Consider the following 24,990-nt stretch of genomic DNA (forward strand, 5'->3'; position numbering starts at 1 on the left):
TAACGGTGATATGATTTTTAAACACATTTCCGAGATTTCGATATACATTACCAGTTTTATCACTCTAAAAGCGCCTCCTGCTTGCAGAGAATGAGTTTTCATTTTAAATAAGCCCCCGTAAATGGCGCATCATGCACGTGAGGTTATCTGACGGAGAGACGCAAAGCAGTTTAAAGCAGAGTCCTGCACGGGTCCTGTAGGGTAAACCTGCATCCGCAGTAGCTACACAACAGAACACACGACCCGTTATCCGACAGCAGCCAGCACCAATTTAATTCTGTAGCCGACCCGCGACCTGAACCGCACCCGCATTAAATAGTCTACTGCATCAGTAAGGCAAAATTATTCATTTTCTCATGTTACACAAGCAATCAAACCAAAATAGGCATTTTAAGTTGGTGCTTTGAAGAGAAATAGACAAGCAGCGCAACAGAGGAATGATAAGAATGCGCATCCTTCCTGTATACAATACAAACTTTTGCCTACATCTTGTGAACAATCTGCCAGGCTGTTTTGAACAAATGTGCATAAACTACATACTTAAATCTTCATAAATGAAAAGAACATATTTAGATATGACTTTACTGTTAAGTGCCATTGTCTCCCTTAAACTCTGCAATGTATAGGCTATGTGGCTGTTAGTCCTTTACAGAAGCATTAAAACGTGTTCACAAAATAAAAACTAAACTAAAACTAACAAAATTATTAATGAAACTAATAAAAACGAAGCTAAATTTTATTGCAAATTTGAAAACCATATTAAAATAAAACGGATTTAAAAATGCAAAACTATAATAACCTTGGTTGTTATATATATATTTTTAAGAATTCTCTTCTGCTCACCAAGGCTGCATTTATTTGATCCAAACTACAGAAAAAACAGTAAAATGTTGAGATATTTTTACTATTTAAAATTGCTTTCTATTTTAATAGATTTTAAAATGTAATTTATTCCTGTGATCATACATAGCTAAATTTTCAGCATCATTACTCCAGTCTTCAGTGTCACATGATCCTTCAGAAATCATTCTAATATGCTGATTTGCTGATTATCAATATTTAAAACCGTTGAGTAATTTTTTTTTTTTCAGGATTCTTTGATGAATAGAAAGATCCAAAGATAAGCATTTATCTGAAATAAAAAGCTTTTGTAACATTATACACTATTCCATTCAGTATTATTTTTATTAATTTTTTGGGAGAGAAATTATAGAAATTAATACTTTTATTTAGCAAAGATGCTTAAAATTGATCAAAAGTGATGATAAAGGTATTTATAATGTTACAAAAGATTTCTATTTCAGATAAATAGTGTTCATATCGATGTCGGAATTATATCGTATCGACCGAAATTAAGAAATATATCGTGATATCAATTTTGGCCATATCGTCCAGCCCTATTTTAGCATGGTGATGGATATGACAATGTTAATGTAATGTCTTGGCAGAATAGATCTGCTATGCTGCTGCTGAATTGCAGCTGCTGTTGGTTATTGCTGTAGTTGTAGATTATTGCTGCTGCTGCAAGCAAGTACAGGAACTTGCTACTGCCAATGCATACCGCGATACGGTGCCGTGAGTATTTAAGACATACTGCTGCTGCACAAATAGCATATAAAATAACCCGTAGCAGATCTATACAGGTGGAGCTGGGGAAGGTGGAGGGTTTCAGAGAAACTCTGAAAGCGCGCTGCAGGAATCTCTAGTGAAAGCTAGCCAGCTATATAAATGCAAGGCAGTAAGCACATTGGCTGCATATATAGCATGAACCAATCAGCTTGTGCCAAGTCATTTAACTCTCTGAATATCATCAGTTAGGTTAACAACCCATCAGCCTGCGCCATCTAGAGTTTCATGACTAAACTATATATTTAAACTTTGATTACAAATTCTTCAAACCCCATCTCAGGTCATACACTTAGTTTACAAACAGTTAGTTAAACGCTAAATTGCTAGCAGACATTTCATGTAACCAAACAAAACAAATGTACATGTACATTTAAACAGACATTTTTATCCAGAATGACTTAAAACTACATGCTACAATAGCTGCAAGTACAGCAATTTGCTTGTAAGTATTACCACTGTTATTGTCAAATCACATGAGCTTTATTGTCTTCACTGCCACTGGTAGTCACTGCAACTTCACTGCTTATTTGCATAAAGTTATACTATGTTCAAATCTGCCACATCACCAACGGTTGCTGTCACTCATGTTGCCTTAAATGTCCAACTCGTTAAAAATGATTGACTTCAGATCTTTATTAATCTGAACCACTGCAGCATGGCATTTATAGTCTAGGTGATTGGCTCAAAAAGTTTTGTGGTTCTATGAGCTAATATTGCAGATGGGTCATGGGTGTCAAACAGGAGGCAGAATGTGTAAAAATGCATGTTTATGCTGCTGGTATTACCAGTATTTGAAGCAGAATTCTGGTGTTCTACAATTTCGATTAACATGCGAGTTTAGGGAATAATTAAGAAAAAAATCACTTTTAAGCCCAGACAAGTTTAAAGTACTAATTCACACAAAAATTTAAATTTGCTGAAAATTCATTCACCCTCAGGCCATCCAAGATCTAGATGAGTTTGTTTCTTTATTGAAAAAGATTTGGATAAGTTTAGTATTACATCACGTCACAATGAGAGTTCAAACAGCTGATAAAAACAATAACAATAATCCACAAGTAATCCACATGACTCCAGTAGATCAATTAACATTTTGTGAAGTTAAAATCTGTATGTTTGTAATGAATGTTTCCAAATGGTGCCTGATCTGTGCATATTTCTCTCCTGATTCAAACAAGATGCCTTTTTCACTGGAAAAAGCAACAGAGAACTAAATTTTTTTGCAGGAAGCAACAGTTCGTAGTTCAACACTTCTTTATAATTTATTTATTTATTACAAAAACAGATTTTCACTTTACAAGTTAATTGATCTACTGGAGTTGTGTGAATTACTCGTGGATTATTGTGATGTTTTTATCAGCTGTTTGAACTCTCATTCTGACGGCACCCATTCACTGCAGAGGATCCACTGGTGAGCAAATGATGTAATGCTACATTTCTCTAAATCTCTTTTGATGAAGAAACAAACTCATGTACATAGATATTGGATGGCCTGAGGGTAAATACATTTTCTAGAAACAGTTAGTTAAACGCTAAATTGCTAGCAGACATTTCATGTAACCAAACAAAACAAATGTACATGTACATTTAAACAGACATTTTTATCCAGAATGACTTAAAACTACATGCTACAATAGCTGCAAGTACAGCAATTTGCTTGTAAGTATTACCACTGTTATTGTCAAATCACATGAGCTTTATTGTCTTCACTGCCACTGGTAGTCACTGCAACTTCACTGCTTATTTGCATAAAGTTATACTATGTTCAAATCTGCCACATCACCAACGGTTGCTGTCACTCATGTTGCCTTAAATGTCCAACTCGTTAAAAATGATTGACTTCAGATCTTTATTAATCTGAACCACTGCAGCATGGCATTTATAGTCTAGGTGATTGGCTCAAAAAGTTTTGTGGTTCTATGAGCTAATATTGCAGATGGGTCATGGGTGTCAAACAGGAGGCAGAATGTGTAAAAATGCATGTTTATGCTGCTGGTATTACCAGTATTTGAAGCAGAATTCTGGTGTTCTACAATTTCGATTAACATGCGAGTTTAGGGAATAATTAAGAAAAAAATCACTTTTAAGCCCAGACAAGTTTAAAGTACTAATTCACACAAAAATTTAAATTTGCTGAAAATTCATTCACCCTCAGGCCATCCAAGATCTAGATGAGTTTGTTTCTTTATTGAAAAAGATTTGGATAAGTTTAGTATTACATCACGTCACAATGAGAGTTCAAACAGCTGATAAAAACAATAACAATAATCCACAAGTAATCCACATGACTCCAGTAGATCAATTAACATTTTGTGAAGTTAAAATCTGTATGTTTGTAATGAATGTTTCCAAATGGTGCCTGATCTGTGCACATTTCTCTCCTGATTCAAACAAGATGCCTTTTTCACTGGAAAAAGCAACAGAGAACTAAATTTTTTTGCAGGAAGCAACAGTTCGTAGTTCAACACTTCTTTATAATTTATTTATTTATTACAAAAACAGATTTTCACTTTACAAGTTAATTGATCTACTGAAGTTGTGTGAATTACTCGTGGATTATTGTGATGTTTTTATCAGCTGTTTGAACTCTCATTCTGACGGCACCCATTCACTGCAGAGGATCCACTGGTGAGCAAATGATGTAATGCTACATTTCTCTAAATCTCTTTTGATGAAGAAACAAACTCATGTACATAGATATTGGATGGCCTGAGGGTAAATACATTTTCTAGAGCTGGGCAACGATTAAATCGCCATTAATCCCATCCAAAATAAAAGTTGTTGTGTACATAATATATGTGTGTGTGCTGTGTATATTTATTATGCATATATAAATACACAAAAATGCATGAATATATTTAAGAAAAAATATGTTATGTTTATATATTTATATTATGTTAATATATTTATATATAATATAAATTATATTAATATAAATACATACATGCAAATATTTATAAAATATATACTGTATGTGTGTGTCTTTATATATAAATAATAAATATACACAGTATAAACACATATATTATATGAACAAAAACTTTTATTTTGGATGCGATTAATCGTGATTAATTGTTGCCCAGCACTAACATTTTCAGCAAATGTTCATTTTTGGGTAAACTATGCTTTTCAACTTAGAATTTTAACATTAAAAACATCACCGTCAAAACCTAAAAGTGGTTCTGATTGGCTGTGGTTCTGTCACATTGCGGCCCCATTTCGCTTTCAGTGAAGACAGAACAAAATTACATGTCGCATTGCACCTGGTTAGGACATGCTGTAGATTTAAAAGACTGGAAAGGGGAGGTTATAGTGCACTAGCCTGGGAAAATAAGAGATGTGATAGAAAGGACAAAATAGACTTCTAAATAGGACTCATTCTCTCTCTTTGTGCCTTTTCTTCTTCCGCTGTATCTCTCCTCAGTCAGCCCATACTGCTCAGAGATAGCAGAGTAGGAGAACCATCTCCTAAAGCTGTAATGGATTAAATAACTGACAGAGGAAGCGCCATCAGTCCTCTCAAGCAATCATGACCAATGTCGAATCCTGTGCAAGTAATTTGTTTCTCTTGTTCATTACTCTTTCCTTTCTCCTCCTCATCTCAAGTGGAGGACCACTGGCTAATAACGCAGCTGCGCGGCAGAAGTCATCAGCTGTGAGAGGTGAAAATTCAATTTGTGGATCTCCCGCAAACCAATAGCACAGAAACGTTCACAAGCGCTTATTTGTTAAATCGGCCAGAATCCCATGCTACGACACTGCATTACCATTCAAGCAATGATCATCAAGAGGGGACAGTGAGTAATGGTACACAGAGAGCTGGCAGCAGCTGTACTAGTGACACAGCGGCAGTTTTGGCTCACTGTGTCCCTGAAAATCCCCGGAAGCTCACTGGCCTCTGTGCAATGTAGTGCCAATGGCTGGCATTGAGATTAGGAGTTCAGCTCTGTTGCAAAAGCTAGTGCCTATGTAGAAAGCAACTTAAAGCATCATAAAGTAAGCATACTCTTGGTACAAATAGGTAGTCATAAGATCATCATACTACCTTCAGAGATTTAACTTGGGATCACTGGAAAAAAACGTGCCTGTGGTGACATTTCTGCAAAATATATTATTACATTGCTTTGTGCATGTTTCATGACAATTTCAAAGTGAATTGTCCAGTGAATGGAGCTAAAAGTGCATTCAGTTTTATCTGAATAGATGAATGTGAATCTACCATTGTTTTATTGGTTGGCTGAATGTATCATATACTGCATATAAAAAGCCAGGTGAGTGGTGCTAAAAGGTTAATGCTCTATTACATTTGAAAATAAAGTACCACTTGTTATTGCTAAAAATGAATTCCCCTATGGAGAAAATGAAAGTAATTTTTACTTCCGGAACTCTATTGATTGTAGTTAAGTCTTCCATGCAGTGAACGATTTGTATGGCTTGTTAGGGTGCTGCTTATGTAGGCAGTAAATGCTTACTAGGTTTTTGAACACATTTGTCCAAGGCAAGGGGCGTATAACACAGCCACACAAGAACCTTTGACTTTTTCCACTAATGATTATCTTGTCATAGAAAAATTATACAGTAAACTCTGACCTTAGATATTTGCTTCATGCATATGCATTAGGAAAAGTCGGTCAGATCTCTGAACTTATATTTATGACAAAGTAAGAGATAATGTACAGTCAGACAGTCATTATTGCAAAATAAACCCAGACAGGGTCATCAAGGTCACGACATGCAGCGAAGGGGTCCTGAATCCCCCTGAAGGAGTTTATTTTGCGGTAATGAACGGCTGATGAAACATTATTGCATGTATTAGATGCCTACCAAATAAACAAATAAATATACATTAAATATTGAATTGAGCTGAAATTGCATTATGTGACAAGAAATAGACTGTAGGGTGATACAAGAAACTAGTGTAGTACAACCTAGGCACACTGGAAAAATGTGTCTGTGATCAGGCTGCAACAAACGATTATTTTGATAATCGATTAATCTAACGATTATTAGAACGATTAATCGACTACTCATCGATTATTTGACTGATTAATTATTAGACATGTATTGATTATTCAGCTTTTGCAATTAGATAAAATATACATATTCTAACAAATAAATTAAGGTAATTACTTCAGCTTTTGAAAGTCATATTATGCAATTACAATTATACAATTAATTTATACAAATAAATATATTTGGCACACAAAATGAGATGGCAGAGAAACTCTCTTATTAACCATTTAATTAGCTATATGAAAAAGTAGCTGAATGATACATGATTCTGCCTAACATCTCTTTTTGCAAGTCATATGTATAAGAAACAAAATAAAGGTAAGTAATAGGACGTCTTATTTTTGGATAAACTATTTTATTCACAACATAATCTCTCTTAAAATACCTTATAGGGTTATGATAATCAAAACAGTCCTGAGCTAGATCAAACCAAACAAAAATTTGAATGAAATATTTTTTTCCCCCACTAATAAAGAGATTGTATCATTACATTAGGTCATATGAGATCAAACGACTACTCGACAACACAAATATTAGTTTTTTTATTGTAGACATTGTCGATAATGTCGACTAATCATTTCAGCCCTAGTCTGTGATATAACGTTGCTTCTTGCAATTTCACGACAGTTTCAAATTGAAATGTCCAACAAACTGAAATGTTAAACATGAATTCAGTTTTATCTGAAACAAATGAATGGTAATCTGGCATTGTCTTATTACATTGGTTTTTGTGCATATCATGGCAGTTTGGAAATGAAATGTCTGGTGAACGGCACTTAAAACGCTAATTCTCCATCACTTAATTGGAGATATAATATGTTTGCTATATAATATATATTTCTACAAGTCTCTTTTAGCTCTTTTATTGTGAGTTGTGTTTGACGGGACTCTTTGCACTTTGCATCACAAGTGCAATGCTGTACCAGGTGAGCTACCCAGCAAGTTTACTACATCAGAAAATCCATACATATGGTAAGAGTTTTGAGGTCATAACATAGTATTGTGCAAGAAACTGCACATAAAAATCTTTATTGGTTAATAATCCGCCCTTGTAATCATAATTTGTGTGAAAAGTAATAAAAGTTGTTGGTGTTTTATTGCCGCTAGTGTTCATTTCCATTGGAAATTGCAGTGAATTATATGTATAGACATAAGAAATCTGTTGCCTAAAACAACGGACAATTGCACATTTTAGTAGACATTATTTTGAAGAACAAAGAATTCTGCAACTTGACACATACGAGTCAAGTACTTCAGAGATCTGTGTAATATGCATTAGCTTGACCCATTAGCATACTGATGCACACAATAACAAATACATGCTACAGCTATGCAAAACACCTACGCGGCTCTAGATGTAAAGGAACAGAAGGGTATATCTGCATGTGGTAATTTTCAATTAGCTAACCAACAAGACAATGACCCACATGCACAAAACCAGAGACCAACCATTTACTGTAATTTACTGCACTGCTTAGCTGTGTTTCTGTGCTCATCCAAGATTAAAAATGTTAACATTACAATTATGCTGATGCCATTTTGGGCACAGTTGCTACAAATTACATGCATGACTTCTGGTAACTTGCAAGCAGAGAAAACAAAAGTCATGCAAACAATCAACTATCAAAAAAATAAACAAACAACCCCTCCTATACAAATCCCAAAATGCACCTGATGCACCTCCCCGCTGGGTTAGAGCGCCAGTGTCCGCCAGCACCGGTTTGGGCAGCGGCGCGTACACAAAGACAAAAAGTCGAACAGCAGACTCCACCCCTCTTTGTCAGCTGTCGACCCCATTAGCAGTTTGGGGTCTGCGTAAATTAAGCTTAAATTAATTTTTAAATTTTAATTGTGGGCTGTCTGGAGACATGCATTAAGGGAATCCTCCTAAGTGATTCTCAGCATCCTAGGCTACATTTAACTGCTCATTACAGAGGTTCGGAAAGTGGATGTGAGAGAGGCAGAGATGGATGGGAGGGGCCGGAGCTTCCTCCCTTGAGAGCCTTTGCGTGGAGCTCTCTGGCAATCACTAGCCCCTCAGCGGATGGCGTATGGAGACCCACTTTAGCCTCCACGTCTGCAGCTCTGCAGCTCTGGGGGGGGGGGTTATCTTGGTGAACAGTAAGAGCCCCACGTTGCAAATATCAGCAATTAACCCACATTTAGCTACCATGAAATCATCCAGTGTCAAAGTGATGTTTGTCAGCTAATTGGGTTTCATGAGAACATTTTCGAAAAACATGAAAAGATTCTAACCTATGTCTGTAATGCTGAATTAAATGTAATGCTAACGGCCAGATGAGAGGACAAACTGTACTATTATCAATCATAAATCATTAATACACTAACATGTCCTCTCTCTGACCTTTAAAATGTAATAGCTTATCTGTTGATAATGATGCTAAAATATATTCTGTGAATTAAAAATAGTTGTATTATTATTATTATTTTCTGTAAATGGTAGGATTATTATAAAAAAGCTAAAAGAGACTTGTAGAAGCAATCTAAAATGGCTTGATTGTTTCAGCAAATATATTTTATCTCTAATTAAGTGATGGAGAATTAGCGTATAAGGGCCATTCACTAGGTCTATACATAACCAAACCTGTTACCTAAAATAAAATAAACATTAACTTAATAAATATATCAAATATATATTATTATACAAGGAAACATATGCCATTTAGTTTAACTTGATGTACTAAAATTATAAACTACACAGTAATTCAGTTAAATTCAATGAAAATTTAAATAGAAATGGAAATAAAATAAAACTTAAAATAACTTAATAAATAACAAAAAGTTTAATAGTATCTCAGTGATACTAAAATAATACTGCTATAATTTTACAATTTAAATAATATTTGTTGTTTTTTTCCCCCACACTGCCATCATTTTATTATAATTTTTTTTAGGCAACGGTAATTACAATAGGCAAGACAATGTGCTTAAGAGTCAAAATGCAAAACAACTGCAATGGGCTTTATTTTCTATAAGAAAAATATTATTGAATGTTGTGAAAATTAATTCCATACAGTAAAAACGGTTCTTGATAAGAAGTGCTACAAATAAGAAGCAGTGTGAAGAAGCAGTAGCCGAATGTATGTTATTACTCAGAGAAAAAAAAATATTAATGAACATCAATTATACACACTAAAAAGCTATTAAAGACATTCATCCATAAGGACACAATGTTCGCCAGACTAGAGCTTTCTAAACAAAAACCCTCATTTTGTTCTCTTTAAGCGAAATCCATCTTTTGATTTCTTGATGTTTATTTTTATTTATTTATTTAGAGGTCAAATATGACTGGGACAATGTTTTTGAAGTATTTTTAAATCACACACATGTTGCCAACATAGTAACACAAGGTCGCATTTTAAAACCAATATGGGAAGGATAATTATCAGTTGTCTCCCATGCCTGCCAAACAAATAGCTTTGCGCTTGCTTTGCCCTTTTCCACCAGTGTTGACCAGCGTCCCTTTTGTCAGCCATAACAGTTTAATCAGCTTTGGTTGTATGTGTGTTTACATTCAACACACTGACTTCTGCCAAGACTGTCATTGCGCATTATCTTATCATTTCATAAATATAAATGTAAATTACCTCTAATCTACTGATGTATAAACAGAGCGCACCAATAACTAGGACTAAGATGTCCAAGGAATTATGCAAATTCAAGGGGCCGGACCAGGGGGCTTGTTTGCCCTCAAAGCAGCCCACATTAAACAGCTCATCTGGCAGAATTAGGCGTTCCAAGCCAAAGCAGGTTTAAGCCTTCATTAGTTTAGCTATGCATGAATAGGTATGCAATCACGGGTGCCAGCAGCACTGACTGAACCGCAGATACTGAGTGACACTGAAAACTTTATTGGTTGATTTACATTTTGACGATAACATCTGTTATTACACAAGAAAATGTCCATATCATCAAATGTGGCTCACCACAACGGCAGAGCTCATTTCCACTACCCAAGGTCAAGATTAAATATTATTGGGCATAAAGATGAATGAAAGCTTGGCCATTCTTCTTATAATAAAGGGCCATGTCAGAGCAAATTCAACTCTTTCATTTGAAAGGAGACATTTTGAGATGAGCTAATCGTAAAAGTAATGAGAAAAGTAAAAGTCTATAAAGGTCTAAAGGTCACTGGAGTCATTAGAAAGAGCTGTAGCTTTATACTGCAGGGTACTGAGTACACAAGCAGCTCTTTGCAAATATCCCACTAGTGTGCACATCTATTCTGCCCAAAATGTGACCCTGGACCACAAAACCAGTCATAAGTCGCATGGGTATATTTGTAGCAATAGCCAAAAATACATTGTATGGGTCAAGATTATTGATTTTTCTTTTATGCCAAAAAATCATTAGGATATTAAGTAAAGACCGTGTCCCCCTGAAGATATTTTGTAAATTTTCTACTGTAAATATATTACAACTTAATTTTTGATTAGTAATATGTATTGCTAAGAACTTCATTTGGACAAACTTTAAAGGTGATTTTCTCAATATTTAGATTTTTTTGCACCCTCAGATCTTCAAATAGTTGTATCTCAGCCAAATATTATCCTATCATAACAAACCATACATCAATGGAAATATTATTTATTCAGCTTTGTTCAGGTGATGTAAAAATCTCAATTTCAAAAAGTTGACGCTTATGACTGGTTTTGTGGTCCAGGGTCACAAATAAGTTCTACAGCTAGATACCGCATGAGAGTGGTTCTTTTTGCATCAGAACCCAGCAATGATGACCTGGAAGTGCAGGCTAAGATTTTCTTTTCTTTTTCTTTTTTTAAGGAATTAATACTTCTATACAGCAAGGATCCAGCAAAAATGACAGTAAAGGTGTGTATAATGTTGTTTTCCACATAAATTTCAATGTTTCTGTTTTTAACTCTGATAACAATAATCTTACTTGATTTCTGAAGGACCATGTGGCACTGAAGAATTGTGATTGCTACCATCACAGGAATAACACACACACACACTGTCTGGTCAGCTATCCACTCCATAGGCGTAATGGTTTTTATACTGTACAAACCGTATTTTCTATTGCCCTACACCTAAGGCAATAAATTGAGACCTACTTTCTAAAAAAAACTAATTCTGTATGATTTATAAGCTGTTGTACCCATGGGGACCTCAATTTAGGTCCCCACCATGACACGAGTCCCCATGGGCCTCATTTACGAAACGAACATACGACAGAAAATTGGGCGTACGGTCGTTTCAATGCAAAACTTGGAATTTATCAATATGGACGTGAGCGGTGGCTACGATCAAATCTCACGTCTGGTCTCAGCTCATGTACGCAAGTTTTTGAGTTACTTGAACTTGCGCGCAGCATAGCAAATATGGTGGAGAACTGTAGAATGACAGCATTTTGTTCATTTTTATTTTCCTGACCATCAAACGAAGCTCATTGGTCGATCGTTAACCAGTAAGATTAGAATGTATTTTTTTTATATACAGGGCTTTAGCTTTATATGCACGAATAGCAGCGTAAACAAGACCATGAGGATTCAATCGTCGCATCATGAAAACAGAGAAAAACAGAAATTAAGTCTATAAATAGGATCACACAAAATATACATAGGCTATAATATAATTAACAGATTAACAAAAGGAAAAAAAAAACACTGTGCAACAACTATATGCTACGCTCATTTTTGTGACACTCTTAATGCATTTTATTTCTTTTCTTTATTTGATTTAATCCATCTGATCGCACAGGCGCCTCACGCACACACAAACAACATTAGTTCTACCATTGCCTGACATTTCAGCCATTCATCATCAAACTAAAATGCAGTCAACCAAACATAAAAGTTACACTGTTTATTTTAAAAGGTCTGCTGTAAAATCAGCTTGCAGCGCCCAAACAAACATTTTTGTGCATGTGAAGGATTTTACACGGATATTAGAACATGAGTGAAGTATAAAGCCATGTTTAGGCTACATAATGAATAATAGTTATGCAAACAAATGTTACAAATATGGCAAAAATGGAAACATTTGGATTCTTGTGGTATGAAACAGGCTCGTGAGCCCAATGCCGTTTCAGTTTTGCTTGACATTTGTATGCTGTTTATAATGAATGCCACTATAGCCTAATTTGTGTTTTATTTTATAGTTTAATATATAATTTTATAACTACTTATTTTTCATGCTTGTTCTGTTCTGAATACCGTTAAATTTAAAATATTTGTTGTAGAGTGAGGGGAACTAAATAGGCTGTTTATATTTACCAGTATTTTAATATTCATATAAATGACAAATTAATGTAGCCTAATTATTTGCAATTACAAGGTTAACGGGTGTTTTTGGAGTAAGATCAATTTCTCTTTCATGAGATTACTTCCTCTTTTTGGCCAGGTTTCGTTTCTCCGTTTCGTAAACTCTAGGGCGAGGCTTCTAAAACGGGGTGTTTTTAGGGGCGTGACATTCAAATGGCGATTGTTTTCTGCCGCTACATTTATCAATGTGCGATCATTTGTACGATGAGATTGGCAGCATATGAATGTTTCATGAATCACACGTGAACTCTGTTGTAAGTTGATTTGTGCGCACGGATCTCGTTTTTACATTAGATTGATAAATGAGGCCCCATGAGTCTGTGTGCATTCAGGTTTAAGTCCCCACCAGGATATATAAACCTGTACACACACAGACACACACACACACACAAAGTAAATTTTAAATTTAAAATTGAGAGCATAAGAAACATCTTTCAAAAATATTTTCAATATTTGAAATAAACTTTTCAATGGTACTGTGTATTAGAGGGATAGTTTCTCAAAAAAAGAACATTAATTTACACATTTATTCACCTTTGAATAAATGCATGGAACATTTTCAGGTAGACATTTAAAGATTAACTGTGCTGCTTGGCATTTTTCATGCGTTATTTAATTTTTTTTCCTTTTGGAAAACATGTTTTTTAAAGGATGAAGGGACATTAGCATAGGATGCATTTCCCAAAAGCAACATTAGCTAACTACGGTTGCAAGTAAGTCCCACAATAGAACTTGAGACCATAGCTGCTTTTGGGAAACACACTACTGTCTGTGGTGACAGATGAATTTGCAGTAAAATACTGTAGAGTTTGATTAGACTGCCATTAGCATCACCATCAAAAGATATGGGTATTTTATTCTCCTTTTAAAAGCCTATTCATTCTGCTATTCTAACAATAATATGATTAGTTGCATTTTATTATTTCCATTAGCAATATACTAGTCTTTTAGAGAATCCAAAAATACAGAGCTGAAGAGTCTATAATGTAACATTAAAATATTATTCCTCCCCATTTGCAGTCAACTCTATAGAATGAAAATGTTTCTTAATAAGAAGAGGTGCTGCAAAGAAACTCTATCTTCGAGAGTGTAGGAGCAAAAAAGTACATCAACACTCAATGATCATCAATTATACACATTAAAAAGCTATTAAAGCCATTCATCCATAAGGACAGACAATGCTGTTTGACACTCCATAGAAAAAGCATCCTTTTCTTCATTTGTTTTTGTTTTAAAAACACCAATCTGGCTGCAGAAAGAAACCAAGAACAAAACAGTCATTCTAAAGAAGTAGAAAACAAAATGTGGCAAATGTGGTAAACCGACAGAGGAGAGGTCAGACAGAGATGTCCAACTGAATGCAGAATACAAGTTATACAGAAAGCACAAAGAAACCAAACAAGGAAACACAAGAGGATTCTGAAGGGAAAGAAAGAAAATCTCTATAATCACCAGCTGAACAGATGCCTCTTGACGTGTTCGGTAATAAAGACAACAAAATGGTGGCTTCGCCCTGTACATTTACAGATATTTGGTGTCACTGTAAAATAGGAACATTAAGGTAATATGCAGTATGCTGAGAATCAACTATTAAGGTCTTCCAGCAAGAGAACAGGACCACAGCACAGCAGGCTGTTATGGCTGCGAATCAATTTCCTCTTTTCTGATTAACACAGGTGTTTGGAGCACATAACAGGTGGCAACGTGAGAGACAATCAAGCCTGGGAGGATAAAACCAAATGGCTGTTCATGCTCTACAACATTGACTACATGAAGTGTGCATAGATCGCAAACACACTTGAGCCATTCTGGCTCTTTCAGGACCCAATTTGCGCGTTTTTGTTGAGGAAAGTCGACAGAATAATCAAGCTCAGAGTAATGTTTTTTTCCTAAAAGGGATCAGTTGGGGAAGTTGTCTCATCAAGCGACTACTACTATTTGCACTGGCTTGGCAATTTATATCTGTTGTTGGTAGTTATTTAGTGCAGGCTGCTGTTTGCTGAGAATTTAGCTGACTGGATCCAATTAATACAAATAGCCAATGATATAACCAATCCAGGCTCACTGGAAAAAAGTGCCTGTGGTGACATTTCTGTAAAATTATACCATGTTCCAGCACATTCCACAAAACTTTACAAGTAAAATGTCCAGTGAGAGGCGCTAAAAGCCTTACACAGATGAAAGTGAATCTGGCAATGTTTTACTTTGGAAACAAATCTAGTTCAGAAATGAAATGTGAAGTGAGCGGCGATAAAAGGTCAATGCTTTATTGAACTTGAAAACAACATACCGCCTGCACTAAACCCATACCCTAAACCTAACCAACAATGTTAGCAAATAAAACACACTTGCCGAGGCAACAATTCAATTTTAGCTTGCATTTAAGCACTTTTGTCGTGATTTGTGTTTCTTGGGACTCATACCCAAGCATTCCACATCACAAGAGTATCGCTGTACCGGGTGAGGTACTGAGCAAGTTTACAGATTCAAAAAATCCATACATATGGAGTTGGTTATGTGATGCAACTTTTAATGTATTATTTAACAAATCACACACTATGGTAAAAGTGTTTTGAGGTCATAACTGTATTGTGTAAGGAACCATGTGAAAATAAATCTTTATTAATAATCTGCCCTGTAATTGTAATTTGTGTGAAAAGGAATAAAATAGATTGGTGCTTTACTGCGACTAGTATTCGTTTTAGCTGGCAAGTAAGTTTTTTTCCAATGACTTTGGATATAACACTGATTATCTAAAAGTATTTCATAAAAATAAATAAATAAATAAATAAATGCTGGAGTTTTGTGTGTTTGTCAGAATATTGCTAAGGTGTTCTGAATGGTTCTTTCCTAATTCGGTGCTATTCACCTTTTTCTTCCCGTAAGAGCGGGGATGGCCATTTTTAAATTCTATTGGTCTGGCTTCCGGTCTCATCTGCGTCCAGCTATTTTTAGCTGGACAAACAACTAATTTTGCTGCTTGATATTGAAAATCGGTGTGTCTTACCATATTATTTTAATGTATTATCTTAATTATGAATACATAAGTGCGAACAGTTTTACAGTTTACTGCACATTGTTATTTTTCTTGTTATTTCCATATAGCGGCTATATGAACCAGATATTATTCCAGGTTGAATAATAAGGTGGATATGGTTGCTAAGTTGTGTCATCGCCAGGTTGTTTCTAAGGGGGTTCTGGGTGGTTGCTTACTGGCCCAAGTTAAAAACAGACAACCTCCAAATCTCTGTGACATTCTGGTCTGTAAATATGGCCCAGGTCTATAGTCTATTGGACTTTTTTTCTTGTTTGTTGTCTGATTCTTACTTGGGTGTAAAAGAGTTTGCTTTTACACACTAAAACATATAATTTGAGGGAAACAAGAAAACAGAGAAGTAGTAGCAGTCAGACATTGATGTCACCATCTTGCAAGGCTATTGTTTTTGGCCATGTAAACTCATTGTAGTTGCTGCTGTTTATATATATATATATATATATATATATAGCACCTGTTTGGTTGACATTCTTGAAACACAGAGGAAAGGGAATAGCAGCAGGCGTTTGCGTACACTGACAGTGAAGAGACTGAGGAGATTAAGGGTCGACATGTGTGGGAGTGTGCGGGTGAGAGGAAGCTCTTCTTCTGCTGGCTGGGCCCACTTCAGGTACCGCTAATGAACTCTGCCAACCACACTCGGCAGCAGTAACTCAAGGGCTTTTAGTTTCCAAGGTGAAAGCGTAGGCATGCAAGTCTGCCATCACATGTGAAGACCTTCCAACTTTCTCGAGTGTTACATTCTGACATCGGGCCATGACAGAGTTTGTGACTCTTCAAGGGACGGTTTTCAACAGCTTCTGTAGTTCTAGCTGCGGGCTTTGTGATTACATATGTGAGACATATAAGCTGGAATAAAGCTCCATTTCATCTTAACTTTCAGGCTTGTGCACCATTTGGAACTAAGTTAAGAACTGCCATTTCAATTTGACTTCAGTTGGAATTGGAGCTTTGAAGGACCTTCAACCTGAATTAACAGAAGTAGAAAATTTATGTATATAAAAAAAAAGGTTTATGGAACCCCATACATGACATGGAGGAAACGAGAAAAAAAAAAGATATTGCAGCAACAAATTTAGAATTTGTTCTCAATACTTAATTTGTTAAAATGAGGGAACAAATTAATACAATGTGTCCGCAATTTAACTAATACAAGAGGGAGAAAAAAAAATTATGAAACATGACCACAAATTTATAAATCATGGAAATGAATTCATAATGCACATCTATTTTAAAACTACCGATTTTTCTTCTACATCATGTGCAGGGCTCCACAAGTATTAAACATAAATATATTATAATATTTTAATATAGAATCACGTTCATATACTGCAGAAAGATGTTTTTATATGCAGTTTTTCAGTATGAATTAACATTCAACATAATACAACACAACATAAGTGGAATTTCAAGAAACATTGCATGATTAACGACAATGAAAAAAGATGAGAGTTGAAACAGTTGACATGTTTATAAAAATCTGAAAACAACATGGTGGACTTTTGTGGTGTTCTATGGAGGAAAAAAGAAAACCTGTAAAATCAGACTGAATCATTTAGAGAAACATATCTAATCTGTTAGGGGGAGAAATGTATTTACATACCAGAGAATATATAGGCATACGTAGTCAAAATTAATGATGTAATTATTACTGTTTTACTGAAACCTTGTGTAATTGAATATCTCTGTTGAGTGACTGTTGACATTTAATCATTTAGCAGATGCTTTTATCCAAAGCGACTTACAAATGAGGAGAGTTTTGATTTGATTTGACTGAATTAAAATATTTTTTAAATCTTTTAATTGCTATCCAGTAAATGCCTCATTCATATTCACATTTTATATCATATGGGCATGGCCAGTTCATTTCAAATTCACACTAAAAAGGTAGCAATATCTTATATTCTTATTTTTTTCCCAACCTGATTCACATACATGCTGCTACTGTGTTTGCCAAGTAATTTAACAACCTAAGCATGTTAGAGAACATGTACACATGTGAAGGAAACTATATATGATTTGCATATCCCAGCAGTTCAGTCTACATTGTGCGCAGGTGTTCTATTGTGCATAAACATGCATGAATTAATATGTAAAAGAAGAAAATGGCACAGGAAGCCTTTCCTTTTATGTTTTTTTTTTATTTTATTTTCATAACAAAGCACAGCCATTATAGCGTGTTGTAGCTCCATAAGGAATGGAGGATGCAGTTGGCTGGTCTGCATGGATACAGTAATGCACAACTCATGCTCATTAAAATGATTTCTCTACAGAGTAATCACATGCTACAGGTACATTTCTACATTTCAGAGCATATAGTAATGTGATAACATTGTGTGGAAACTGTCTTCCTCTCTGTCAGTATTATTATTGAAACATATTTCTTGTTGGTACCTGCGAAAAGTAGCGCCTGCAGGCATGAGATGTTGTAAACCTTGAAAATGATGCTGGTTTTCACACTGGGTTTTATGACACTGTGATGCGTGTACCTCTGAGTGTAGTCTTATGAGTGTGTGTGTGTGTGTGTGTGTGCCTGTGTGTGCGAGGCTCTAAGTGTCTTTGTGGATGTGTGCGTCATTTGTTTTTGCGTGTATGTTGGCAGGAGTTGCGTCTCGCTTCTCAACTTTTTCAGAGACAGCAATCCTGTTAAGAGTCCCAGCGGCCCAGCGCAGCCACAGAACTACAGTTTCAAAGTGCTGGCTTGCTGTGAAACGCTGCCATGCAAAATCAATGACCACAATGGCAAGGCCAAGTTCTCTTTTCCATAACTTAAATTACAAGAAAGAGCTAAAGTGTGCAACCTAAAACAAACTGGCCCAAAAAAAAAAAAGTAAAATACAAATAAGAATAAAAAATACTATATATATTAGGGCTGTGTATCACCAGCAAAGTCACGATACGATACGTATCACGGTACAGATGCCACGATACGATACATGACTGCACTGAATTTCACCTCAGCAGAATTTAGAAAAACAGCTGTTTATTAAACACTGCATACTGTAGTGTCATTTCTAACTATTGGCAGAGCAGGCAGCTGACCTCTGCATTATGAAGAGCCTCCATAACTGTACCACAGTAAAATATAGGTAATGGCATATGTTTCATGTTTACATTGTGCACTCCCCACTAGGTACAATATTCTGATTGTTTGCATCTTGTTTTTAAGGCCATACATAATAATGTACTTGTTCTAATACATTTATATTGTAATGTACTCATTCTAATATATTTTAAAAATCATTTATATTGCTGGTAGGTTATAATTTCACAAATTAACACACACTCTACAATTGAAAAAAAAAATTTAATTTGCAAGACATTTAATTAATGTTCAAGACATTTTTTGTAACTTTCCGCGCAGCTCCGCTTCCAAAGATGCACGAGTTCAAAGCGACTCTAGCCGAACATGCAGCATTTGTGTGAAACAGAAGCAGTTTGATAATAAGTGCAGCCACACACACAGATCACGTTGCGGCCGAACTCAGACATTCAGGAACAAACTTTTTAGCGCTGCCCCGCAGTTTTATCAACTAAATAGCTTAATCGCTCAAGAGCTACATTATCTTTCTCAACAAGGAGCTGGTAGCATTGTTGTTTCTAAAGGAATTAAAGCCACAGCTTTACTGTTAATAGGAAAACGTGGCAAAACGGTGGTAATTCATACATACACAGCCTCTCTCTCTCTCTGTGTCGTAAATGAACAGTTGATGAATTACAGTTTTCTGAGAATAGAATATTGAAGTGGAGATCGCAAGCCTGCAAGCTAAGCAGTGTTTTCAGAAAGCACGCGCATTTATCCACAGTGGAGAGAGAGCGCGTGTGCACATGGTTGCCAGGTTGACAAAGATAAGTAGCACATTTAGCAGATATTTCCGTATTGCGCAAGTGTAAAGCTCTGTTTCGGGGATTACGTCTCTTTATATCAGGCATTCCAGATGTGTTCCTCTGCGGCCAGATTTAACCTTGTTGTAGCCTATATATATGCTCTATTCATTCTTTTTTAGAAACCTAGCACATTTCTACTCAATTTTAAACGTAAAATAAAAAAAAATTAAGCGTGGTCCACTGCTGCACACGTGCCACAATATCGATACAGGGCCAGCTGTATCGATACTCGTATCGTCAAATCTCTGTGACGATACATCGTCGTATCGATATTTTGAACACAGCACTAGTCTATATCAGTAGCTATCAATAGTCAATATTCGTCATTCAAAAGGAGAAACCGAAACAAAGATATACGAGATAAATGCAGATATGCAAAATGTAAACAAAGCAGCGGTTGCTTACCGTTTTGAATATCAGTAACGTTGATAACTTTCATAATTTTAAGCGGCTCATGTTATTATGAAAACATTTGCATATTGGAATGCTTGGATAAGATCATGTAACATTAGAACAGCCACATATATATATATATATATATATATATATATATATATATATATATATATATATGAATACACTTCAATGTTTGATTGACTCAAGCTTATGTGAAATATGATTTGCCACTAAAGCTAGTCACATCAAGGTGACCATTTTAAGGTACATTTATGAAATTCTGGATGAACGTGCTAAGAATACAGCTGTTGTAAACAACAAAACTTTTGAGCACAAAAATGCATGTCACAAGCTGCTCCATGTTGTTTCTTGTTTTATTTGGTTTAAAAAAAAAAAGTGTTGTGACATAGGCTGCTGTTGATAATTTTCAGAAATCTTAACATGTGTGACACAAGGCATTCATATTTGCCATTAAAATAAGGTTAGCTTAAAGGAATAGCTCATCTAAAAATGAAAATTTGCTGAAAATGTACTCAACCTCAGGCTATCCAAGATGTAGATGAGGTTATTTCATTGGAACAAACATGTGTAGTATTACATCACTTGCTCACCAGTGGATCCTCTGCAGTGAATGGGTGCCGTCAGCATGAGAGTTCAAACAGCTGAGCTTATGTGAAATATGATTTGCCACTAAAGCTAGTCACATCAAGGTGACCATTTTAAGGTACATTTATGAAATTCTGGATGAACGTGCTAAGAATACAGCTGTTGTAAACAACAAAACTTTTGAGCACAAAAATGCATGTCACAAGCTGCTCCATGTTGTTTCTTGTTTTATTTGGTTTAAAAAAAAAAAGTGTTGTGACATAGGCTGCTGTTGATAATTTTCAGAAATCTTAACATGTGTGACACAAGGCATTCATATTTGCCATTAAAATAAGGTTAGCTTAAAGGAATAGCTCATCTAAAAATGAAAATTTGCTGAAAATGTACTCAACCTCAGGCTATCCAAGATGTAGATGAGGTTATTTCATTGGAACAAACATGTGTAGTATTACATCACTTGCTCACCAGTGGATCCTCTGCAGTGAATGGGTGCCGTCAGCATGAGAGTTCAAACAGCTGATAATAATTCACAAGTAATCCACATGACTCCAGTCCATCAGTTAACATCTTGTTACACCAAAACTGCATCATTAAGATGTTTTTAACTTCAAACTGTTGCTTCCGGCTGGAATACCAATCCATAATCCACAATAAAATCTCACTTCAAAATCCAACAACACTGGTTAAAGCAATATTATGAATAGAGGACTTGCATTTTAGCCAGAAGCAATGATTTGAAGTTAAAAAAATTTTTTGGGGTTTGTTTTTAGCTTCATAAATTAGTTAATGATTACTTGTGAATGATTGTGATGGTTTTATCAGCTGTTTGGACTCTCATTCTGACGGCACCCATTCACTGCAGAGGATCCACTGCTGAGAAAGTGATGTAATGGCTACATTTCTGTTCTGATGAACAAACAAACTCATCTGTATCTTGAATGGCCTGATTGTAAATGCTCATATTCCTTTAATTCAATAGCTAACATGAACTATGAACAATACTTTTAAATCATGTATTAATCAGGCAGGTAACACTTTATTTTAGGGTCTCTTAACTAGTTGCTTATAAGCATGAATATTACTAGAATATTAGCCATTTATTAGTAGTAATTAAACACATATTAATGCCTTATTCTACATCCCTAATCCTACCCAATACCTAAACTTAACAACTACCTTATTAACTATTAATAAGCAGCAAATTAGGAATTTATTGAGGGAAAATACGTAGTTAATAGTGAATAAGTGTTCCCTATTCTAAAGTGTTACCATCAGGCAATATTGATTTTTAAACACACTACATATCAACATATATAAATTAGCATTAATGTATTATAATCAAACATTAATTAATAACATATTTATAAATCAACTTCAAATGAGATATATATGCGGTAGATATAACAAAAAGTTAATTGTAAGCTCATGACCTCTGATGCATTAACTAACATTAGCAAATTAAGGCCCTGTCCACACGAATGCGGTTATTTTAAAAACCGCAGCTTTTTCTACGCGGTTTGGCCGTTCGTTCACACGCAAACGCAGCACCAGGTCACTGAAACCGAACATTTTTAAAAACGCCGGTTGCAGTGTTATCGTGTATCGAGTTTTTGGCTTGTGATGTTGGAGCCTGCGCTGTTATCTCCGCCTACTGGAAACTTTTTCAGGCTTCTGATTGGCCAACATGGCTTTACGGTTGAGATTATATCGCCACCTGTTGGCTTGGCATGCCCTTGACAGTGCTTCATAGCACGCGTTTGCGTTTTCATGTGGACGGAGATTTTTTTTTAAACGGAAGAAGGAAAAATATAAAAATACCTGTGTACGTGTGGACATGGCCTAAAACCTAAAGTGCCAGCCATGCATTTTTTAAGCATATTTACTACACTGGTAAAATGGAAATATACCTGGACCCATACTGACAAAAACATATAGCAAACCTAAGTAGTAGATCTACAATGATCAAGTCCTTGTTTACAAAGCAACCAAGCATGCAGTTGTTGCACACATTCTCTGAGGATTTCCCTTAAAGAATGGTCTACAATTAAGTGCATCAACACACTCTGCTTATGACTAATTAGAAACACATGGGTCCTCTTTGTACAAACTATAGATAAAAACACTAGTCATATCCTTCTGATAAAAGCAAATGTAACTAACAATCAAATAAACTAAACTAAAAGCTAATGGAAAGGGAAAAGTAATGTACCAAAATGAGCACAGCATAAACCAAGCTCATTTTATGGAACAAGACATCACAAATGCACATCCTTTACGTTGAGCTGATGTGTTGTGCTACCTTAATTGATACAGAACAATGCAGATGGCTTGCTTTTACTTTATTCATATGCAAAGAGGATCCTTTCTTCTCACAACCTTCAACTGCACTGACAGAGTTCTAATTCTTAGCTGAGCATAAATTCAGTCGCATGGCAACCTGCAATTACATCTGCCAACCGGAAAACTAGCAAACGTATCTTGCGTTTGAGTTTTCTATTAAAAACTGTAATACACTTGGAGAAAGCAAGCAAAAAGTGACCTGACTTCAGCTCACCAGTCCTGGTCTGATCCCGAAACTCTTTCTTGTGCAATTTCATACTAGACGTCAATGCACGGCCAAAACAAAGAGATTAGGATGCATATAAACATGGCTGAAGGCCAACAGAGGCTTATGCTGTATGGTGGCACAGGTCAGTAATGGATGTCCTGGTGCAAGAGCCTCTTTACGATCCTGGCCACCTGCCCGGTGAGGTTAAAACTGTTGATGTCCAGATGATTGTGCTGCCATCCCCTTTTCATAATGATGGAAACTACATCAGACAAGTGGTATATGTATGAAAGCAAAATGGTACTGTATTACCATGTGTTGTCGACCATTCACTATTGTAACACAAAGGTACTTCTCTGAAGTACCTTTGACCAAACACCATGATATATATTATGCATATGGTAATCGAGTACTATAATATAATGGGCAACCAGGGCTAGTTGCAGCGGTGTATTGTAACGAAGTAATAATACTTCGTTACAGTACTTAAGTATTTTTTGGGAGTATCTGTACTTTACTTGAGTTTTTATATTTCAGACAACTTTTACTTTTACTCCACTACATTTCCTAATTAAAATGTATACTTTTACTCCGATACATTTCCCCGAAGCATATTCGTTACTTACTACAAAATAGTCAGAAGTCAGAAGAACACGGACTGCAGGAAAGCAGGTTTGACGAGTCAGTGGTCTGCCGTCTGCAAGTTAGACTCCTAAAACACCTTTGCTCACGTGCAAACAAGTATCCACAACCGCGGATGATTCATTTTCCACTCAAGTCGAGTCTGGGGTGTGCGATACAGCATCGTCTGCGATAATATGGTAAGTGTTGTAAAGATGTGCGATCTGACATTATCAAGTATATCACAGAGAGTGCACGCATGTGATTTATTAGTCTATTAAAACTCAAAATTCAAGGCATTCTAAATTGTAGACGGCAAACATGCTTCTGTATGCTTTTTTATGTTTATATAGTTGAATATAGTTAACTTAATCTATATCACACAAAGAGTAGCCTACCGTTTTTCTGCAAATATCAGCGCGAACACATTTAATAATCATTTTATACAAGTTCAGTAAAGCAATAAGTGACTTACAATGTAGACATAATATTGCTTGTTTCTGCTCAATTTTGCCAACGAAAATAGTTCCAAAGATCACAGCACTGTTTTGCGTCTCTGAGCAATGGACGGTGTTTTCTTATTGAATGAATCAGCTTTTTGAACAAATCGGTTGATACAAATGATTCAGTGATTCACTCAATAACAGTGTCAAAATTCTTTGTTCCTGAATGAATCAGTCATTTGAATGAATCGGTTGAATCATTAACAGTCACTTGCTGCCACCTACTGGCGGTTTTAATTTCACATTTCGACTATTTTGTTCATGTTTTAAAGTATTTCAAATATCAGTAATATTTTATGTTAACAACAAAACATTATTTATCCATCTGTAACTGCAGGTTAAATGCATTCATGTCCCCTTTGAGATACATCAACTGTGTAAAAACATCTAAATGCTATTTCAGATGCAGATTCCAGAAATGTTTTCTTA

This window comes from Sinocyclocheilus grahami, unplaced genomic scaffold (assembly GCF_001515645.1).
Source record: "Sinocyclocheilus grahami isolate Dianchi unplaced genomic scaffold, SAMN03320097.WGS_v1.1 scaffold253.1, whole genome shotgun sequence".
Lineage (NCBI taxonomy): Eukaryota > Metazoa > Chordata > Actinopteri > Cypriniformes > Cyprinidae > Sinocyclocheilus > Sinocyclocheilus grahami.